At 43.8% G+C, this 8,487-nt stretch overlaps 1 non-coding gene across 1 annotated transcript; it reads right to left on the bottom strand.

Annotated features, from left to right (window-relative positions):
• Positions 1-2,409: 2,409 nt before the first annotated feature.
• LOC143678614 (U2 spliceosomal RNA) lies at positions 2,410-2,600 on the bottom strand. The gene has a single exon (XR_013173393.1). It is a non-coding gene; the product is annotated as a U2 spliceosomal RNA (small nuclear RNA).
• Between the last annotated feature and the right edge of the window lie 5,887 nt (positions 2,601-8,487).

Genomic DNA, 8,487 nt, shown 5'->3' with positions numbered 1-8,487 from the left:
ATGAATATTTCGATACCCTCGAGTGCCTTACCCAAACCCTGGGAAACTAATTTAAAATAAGGTTATGTGCCTTTAAATAGAAACTCAAATAGATTCCCTAGCACAGCACTGTCAAAAGTCAGTTCAATTTTATTTAGTTCCAGTCTTCTCGGAGATAGGAATGGGAATTCCTCACTCCATGAACTCGACAATATTGCTACTAAATCATCTGTATGTGATCCGCCTGTCTGGTGGCAGGACCATTTGACTATGTACTTTAAAGAAAATATTCCTCAGACTTAAAGTGATTTCTCCTTTCCTCCTTTCCCTTTTGTAACTCAGAGATTTGACCAAGGGAGTGGTGGAGATTGGAACTGTCAAGCCAGCCATGGCTTGTCAGGGCAATCTCTTTCTTTGTTATCCTCTTGCATCCTCCAACCTGAGCTAAAGGACTGCAGTGGAGCTGCTGGGCCCATCTCGGTCCAATCAAAGGCGAGATCATTTCCCGAGTCCCAGCCTCTCCAACTCTGCTTCTCTAGGTGTGGCTTCATTTCTTGCCCCTTACCTGCAGCCTCCAGATCCTCTCCGGACCCATCTAACTCTGGAGAAAGAATCTACGTTTAGCTATAGGACTGAGACGTGGTTAAGCATGGAGAAGTAGGGGGATGGAGTCAGACTACTGTCATACCCAATCTGACTCCTATCTTTGTAAGCTGTGAAATATAGGGAAATTATTTAACCTTCCTGTGCCTCGTTTTCCTCTTCTAACAAATTGGGACAATAATACCATTAGTCCCTATTCCATAGGGTCAAGGTGAGGACTAAATATGTGCTTGAAAGCTTGGCAACACGGTACACCTCTGTAAGTGCTAGTTGGTATAATTTTCATTATTATAATTAATGTTATGTCTTAGTGCATGCTTAAGACACCATTTGTTCTGGAGGCACATATTAAAGTATCTATGTGCCAAATACAAAAATGAGCAAAACACATTTCCTGCTTCTTATCATCAGTAAAAGGGAGGCAGGTCATAGAATCATAATAAAATATGCTAAATGCTCTACTAACTCCACCAAAAAGTGATGTGGGAGCCTGGTGGAAGCAGCAGTCAACTCTGCTTCAAGGGTCAGGGAATACTTCTCAATGAAGAATACTAGACCATGTGAAAGATGAGCAGAATTTTGCTGGCAGAGAGGAGCACTGGGGCACTTCAAACACAAAGTCAGACCTGAGCAAAAGTACTGACCCAGGAAACGCAGGGCATGTTCAGGATTTGCTGGAAGCCCGGTGTGACTGGAGCACAGAGTGCATGGGAGAGGGCAGGCAGATGAAGAAGGAAAGCAGGAGAGTCATCTGGAGAGGCCAGGTGGAGGCAGTTAGCAAAGGGACCTGCAGGTTACATTAGGGAGTTTGTGTGATATATTGTAACAGACAATAGAATTTTGCAAGTGGCTTCAAACTGCTTGAAAACATGATGAAATCTGTGTTTTATAAAGAACATTTTGCAAACTGAGCAGAGGACAGGAAGATCAGAGCCATTTAGGACACTCTACCCTAACTCAAGAACATGATGATACGAGCTGGTGAAGGGAGTAAGCAAGTGAGGAGTGGAGAGGGAACAGGCTTGGTCGATATTTCCAAAGTAGAGCCAGTGACTTCTGGAATTTCAACTTGGAAACTCATCGCAACACCACTCACTAATCTCACAAAGGGGCATGGGGGGACGAAATATGTTTGGGGAGGAAATCATCTTTAATTTGGGATGTGTAGAGTTTGAGGTGGAGCATTAGGGAGAGAAATCTGGGATGGAAATGGGAATCACCAAGTACAGGCAATAGTTGAAGCTATTGGGTGAACGAGATCACACAGGGAGGGTGCGGAGTGTTTGGCCTTATGGAAGAAAGGAACTGAGAACAGCAATCTGAAGGTGGGCCAAAAAGGATATGCTGATAAAAGAGACCAGAATGGTCAGACAGACAGAAGATCTAAGTGGAAATGGTTTTGTGAAGGACATGGGGAGTAAGTGTTTCAGGCTGGAAAGTGGCAGAGAGTGACAAGTAAACTGAGAACTATGGAGGAGCCTTTAAACTCTACAAAGAGCAGGTCCCTAGGGATCTTAGCAGGAGCTACTTCTGTGGAACTGTGGGAGTGGAAGCCAGACTACAACAGGGAGGAGAGAATGGGAGGGAAGTAGAGATGTGTGCCAATTTGAAAGTATGATGAACCCTAGAAAAGCCATGTTTTAATCCTGTTTCAATCTTGTGGAGGCAGCCATTTCTTTTCAATACTGTAGGGCAGAAACTTTTGATTAGATTATCTCCATGGAGATGTGACATGCCTAGTTATGGGTGTGACCTTTGATTAGATAGAGATGTGACTCCACCCATTCCAGATGGGTATTCATTAGTTTGCTAGATTCTTTTTTTTTTTTTTGGTGCACCATTCCTGGAAGTACTGCAATACCGGGTCAATGTGTGGAGTGGACGGAGCAAGCTCCTATTCCATCTCCCTGCTCCAAAAATCCATTTAATATATTGTCCTCGGACAGAGAATGTATCGGATATTAAACTGATAAGAACAGATACTACACATGATCTTAGCCAAAAGGCCGAGAAGCAATTGTTTGCTAGATTCTTTAGAAGAGGAAAAATTTTGAAGAAACCTCAAAAATGACAGAGGTGACAGAAATTTCAGAGCAGAACTGACACAGATGATAACACTTGGAAAACAGAGACACAGATGTTTGGAGATGCTTGGATCCAACAGAAGTCGCCATGAGATGTTAAACAAGCCAGACCTAGAGAGAGCCACGGGAAGCCAAGAGATGAAAGCTACTCTGGAGAAGCAAAGTGAGGAACCCCCACAGGAACAGAGGCCGAAGGCTACAGAGCCCAGGAGCAAGGGACCAACAGATACTAGCCACATGACTTCCAACCCCATTGGCCTTCCTTGAATTAAGGTATCTTTTACTGGATGCCCTAGTTTGGATGTTTTTATAGGCTTAGAACTATAAACTTGCAACTTATTGAATTCCCTTTTTAAAAGCCATTCCATTTCTGGAATACTGCATTCTGGCAGCTTACAAATTAATACAAGATAGCTCTTCAAAAATGTGGCAGTGAAAGAATGAGAATATCCACGGTTTGCCTCTCCCTGGGATGCCAAATTTGTCATGAGATTTGTTTTCCAACTGGCCTTTGTGTCATGTAAATTTCTGACAAGGAAAAGTTTTAGAGGAAATATTCCAATTGCATATCACCTTCCAAACAGCATTGTAAATCATGTGGCTTCCTTTTCTTTTCTTTTCCTTTTTACTACTGTGCTTGGATGGGAAAATTATGGGAACAAGAGAGTGCAGAAAGCTTTGGTATCCCATGGAATAAAGATACTGGGTATAAAAATAATGGCACCTTTCTGACTTTGTTTAGGGGCAATCTTAGAGATCAGTAGTTTCCAAATCTGGATGTTCATCAAAATCATTTGGGAAGATTACAAAAAATATAGATTCCTATTTTTCCCATAAAATTCTCATTCAGTATATCTATGTGAGACCCAAAATTTGACATTTTTTGAAAGCTCTCAATATATCTTCCCTGGGAAGACCTGGGAACCACAGCAATATTTTCTTATTTTACATGTTATCTGGGCAGGATGTTGTCTTTCCCCCACAGGAACGTGCCTGGCTAACCTAAAGTGTGTGAGGGCAGTAGAACCAGAGGAGTCACTATGAAATGGGCTCTGTGCCTTGGAAGGTGTCTCTGCCCCCACCGCCTCTGGTCCCCAGTCTCCTCAGCAGAGTCTCTGACAGAGCCCCCATTAGACCATCAGGAAGTCTCTCCCAGTGCTTCAGTATCCCTAGACCTCAAACCCGTGAAGATCAGTGATGGTGAGCAAATGGATTCCAGAGAACTTCACAGTGAGGAAGGATTCAAGCTGGCCCTTTGTTTCCCTTACTGGATCCCCTGGCTCTCCTGCTTTCTCCTCAATCTCCTCTCTTTTTCCTATAGTCTGCTGTCCATGCCCCAGGTTGCTCCAGTCCACCTAAGAGAAGAAAGAGGAACTTCCACTTGCTCCTTCCTGCGTCTAACACATGGGAGGGCCTTAGGCTCATGAAGGCTTGGCTCTGCACCCGCCTGCTACTCTGGTCTAAAGAACCCATGAGGGTTCCCCATCAACAAGAACTGTGCCAAATGTTTTCACCAATTTTGCAAACAAGCGAAGACACCTCATCAAAGCAAGCAATATTTATTTTTCATGTGATTAACACAGTCCAGCCTCACATAAAGGAAATATATTATTCTAGTTAATGGGGTTTGACCTACTTCTTATGAAACAATAACCCTAATATTTTGTGCTATGGGGCTGTTGACTTCTTCCTATGGTAAGAGTACCACATTGGCTGTGAATGGTTCTACTTCAGCCTTCTAGTGGTGACAAGTGGGTTAGATTATTTCTAACACAAACCTCAACTCTGAAGAAGAAGGGGGGTGGGGTCTCAGTTCACTATACCTCATACAAGTGGGAAATGAGTGAATATTTAGGTTATATGGGATATTTAGTCTCATGGCTCATCCCCAGATGGCATAACAGCTGGTTCCCATGGCTTTCCTGAGCCTTCCCAGATGATCAGTGTGTCCCCTGACGTTGCCACAAGCAAGTCGAGAAGGAGAGGAGATTCAGGAGGGGTCCTTGGTACAAGTCCTGAGTTTGCACCTCTTCAGAGCCAGGGTGCCTGGTTGTTCTTCTGGGCAGCCCCAGTTCAGCCAACATCAGAAACCGCCAGGGAAGAAAGGACTGTCACTTCCCTCCAACTTAAAAGGCAACAGGATGGCCTCACCTGAGCATCCTCAGTGAGGGGCAGTGGAGGCTACTCTAGACTGACACAGGTCCAAGAGCAGAACAGGGGTGAAGCAGAAGGAAGCAAAAATACTAATTCCCTGGTCTCTGTTCAGGATTAATCAACCATGGGCATTTATCTTACAGATTAAAAAAAAAAATTGTTCACACAAGGACCTATACAGGAACAGTCATGGCAACTTTCTTTGTAATAGTCATGAACTGGAAACCCAGATGTCCTTCAATGGGTGAATGGTTAAACAAATTGCGGTATGTCCACACCTTCAAATACTACTCAGCATTAAAAAGGAAATACTCACAACCTGGATGGATCTCAGAGGAATTGTGTTGAGTGTGAAAAATCCAATCTCAAAAGGTAATAGACGATGACTTCTGGAGAGGATGGCGGCTTAGTAAGGCGCGCGGGTCTTAGTTCCTCCTCCAGAACAACTACTAAAGAACTAGAAACAATACAGAACAGCTCCCGGAGCCACGACAGAGACCAGACACACAGCGTACCCCATTCTGGACCGGCTGGACCAGCTAAGAGTCTCCGCTGCAGTGAGGTCCCCGAGAGGCATGCGCTTCCCCGGGCCACAGCGGCTGGCGGCCGGAGCTCCCTCCCTCCTTCCCAGGCCGGCTGGGAGCTCTGGATCCAGTTCCCCAAGCCGTGGCGGCCAGCGCCCCTCCTCACGCGCGGCTTCCCGGGCCAGCTGGGAGCCTCGGAGCGGCGATCCCCCAACCCGCGGTGGCCGGCGAACGGCGCCCCTTCCACACAAGCGGCTTCCCAGGCCGGCTGGGAGATTTGGATTGGCGGTTCTCCAAGCCGCGGCAGCCGGCGCCCCTCCCCCATGCGCAGCTTCCTGGGCCAGCTGGGAGCCTCGGAAAAGCAGTTCCCCAAGCCGCGATGGCCGGCGACCACAGCCACTTCCACACACATGGCTTCCCGGGCCGGCTGGGAGCATCCGAACAGCGGTTCCCCAAGCCACGGTGGCTGGCACCCCTCCCCGACAGGCGACTTCCCAGAGGGAAAGGAAAGAGTCTCCAACAGTAGTAGAGACTGAGCCCAGCCTAACACCAATAGTGGCATTAATGAACAACTTCTGACTACTAAAAATAGGCCCTCAGCTCAGGCGAAACTGATCAAGGCGGAAATCGCCGATTGGGCTAACTGAAAAAGAGGAAAGGGGGCGAAACAGAGCCTTCTGCAGCTGTTTCTACAGAGGCTTCGTTGCCTCTGGGCTCAGCACTGGGATTACATAGGTTACAACTGCCCCAAGCACAGAAACAGGCTGCTTTCAGGGCTCTCTACCACCTGAACCTTCCCCACAGGAGGGGTGAAACACAACTCAGGTGGATTCCCTCTCTCAAGGAACTCAGATCCCAGGACTTCACAATTTGAAGCCATTAAAACCAACCTACAACCTTTCCTCTGTCTCCACCACACACCCAGCAGCGAGAGTCTTCCAAAGTTAAAGGACCCACAACATGTTTTGCTGGTGGGACCCGTAGACAGACAAGCACCACATACTGGGCAGGATAAGAAAAACAGAGTCCAGAGACTTCACAGGAAAGTCTTTCAACCTGCTGGGTCCCCCACTCAGGAAAATCTGATTAAATGCCCAGATGCCAGCAAAAAATAACGAATCACCCAGGAAAATTGAAGATATGGCCCAGTCAAAGGAACAAACCAAGAGCTCAAATGAGATACAGGAGCTGAGACAACTAATTCTGAATATACGAACAGAAATGGAAAACCTCTTCTAAAACCAAATCAATGAATTGAGGGAGGACATGAAGAAGGTATGGGATCAACAAAAAGAAGAAATGAAAAGTCTGAAAAAACAAATCACAGAACTTATGGGATTGAAAGACACAGTAGAAGAGATGAAAAAACAATGGAAACCTACAATGGTAGATTTCAAGAGACAGAGGATAGAATCAGTGAACTGGATGATGGAACATCTGAAATCCAAAAAGAAACAAAAACTATACGGAAAAGAATGGAAAAATTTGAGCAGGGGCTCAGGGAATTGAATGATAATATGAAGCACACAAATATACGTGTTGTGGGTGTCCCAGAAGAAGAAGAGAAGGGAAAATGAGGAGAAAAACTAATGGAAGAAATTATCACTGAAAATTTCCCAACTCTTATGAAAGACCTAAAATTACAGATCCAAAAAGTGCAGCACACCCCAAAGAGAATAGACCCAAAGGCGTTCTCCAAGACACTTACTAGTTAGAATGTCAGAGGTCAAAGAGAAAGAGAGGATCTTGAAAGCAGCAAGAGAAAAACAATCCATCACATACAAGGGAAACCCAATAAGATTATGTGTAGATTTTTCAGCAGAAACCATGGAAGCTAGAAGACAGTGGGATGAGATATTTAAATTACTAAAAGAGAAAAACTGTCAACCAAGACTTCTATATCCAGCAAAATTGTCCTTCAAAAATGAGGGAGAAATTAAAACATTCTCAGACAAAAAGTCACTGAGAGAATTTGTGACCAAGAGACCAGCTCTGCAAGAAATACTAAAGGGAGCACTAGAGTCAGATACGAAAAGACAGAAGAGAGAGGTATGGAGAAGAGTGTAGAAAGAAGGAAAATCAGATATGATATATATAATACAAAAGGCAAAATGGTAGAGGAAAGTATTACCCAAACAGTAATAACACTAAATGTTAATGGACTGAATTTCCCAATCAAAAGACATAGATTGGCAGAATGGATTAAAAAACAGGATCCTTCTATATGCTGTCTACAGGAAACACATCTTAGACCCAAAGATAAACATAGGTTGAAAGTGAAAGTTTGGGAAAAGATATTTCATGCAAATAACAACCAGAAAAGAGCAGGAGTAGCTATACTAATATCCAACAAATTAGACTTCAAATGTAAAAGAGTTAAAAGAGACAAAGAAGGATACTATCTACTAATAAAAGGAACAATTAAACAAGAAGACATAACATTCATAAATATTTATGCACCGAATCAGAATGCCCCAAAATACGTGAGGAATACACTGCAATCACTGAAAAGGGAAATAGACACATCTACCATAATAGTTGGAGACTTCAATTCGCCACTCTCATCAATGGACAGAACATCTAGACAGAGGATCAATAAAGAAACAGAGAATTTGAATATTACAATAAATGAGCTAGACTTAACAGACATTTATAGGACATTACACCCCACAACAGCAGGATACACCTTTTTCTCAAGTGCTCATGGATCATTCTCAAAGATAGACCATATGCTGGGTCACAAAGCAAATCTCAACAAATTTTAAAAGATTGAAATCATACACAACACTTTCTCAGATCATAAAGGAATGAAGTTGGAAATCAATAATAGCCAGAGTGCCAAAAATTCACAAATACGTGGAGGCTCAACAACACATTCTTAAACAACGAATGGGTCAAGGAAGAAATTACAAGAGAAATTAGTAAATATCTCGAGGTGAATGAAAATGAAAACACAACATATCAAAACCTATGGGACGCAGCAAAGGCAGTGCTAAGAGGGAAATTTATTGCCCTAAATGCCTATATCAGAAAAGAAGAAAAGGTAAAAATTCAGGAATTAACTGTCCACTTGGAAGAACTGGAGAAAGAACAGCAAACTAACCCCAAAGCAAGCAAAAGGAAAGAAATAACAAAGATTAGAG

This window comes from Tamandua tetradactyla, chromosome 3, assembly GCF_023851605.1.
Source record: "Tamandua tetradactyla isolate mTamTet1 chromosome 3, mTamTet1.pri, whole genome shotgun sequence".
Lineage (NCBI taxonomy): Eukaryota > Metazoa > Chordata > Mammalia > Pilosa > Myrmecophagidae > Tamandua > Tamandua tetradactyla.
This window is presented reverse-complemented; position numbering and strand designations above follow the sequence as displayed.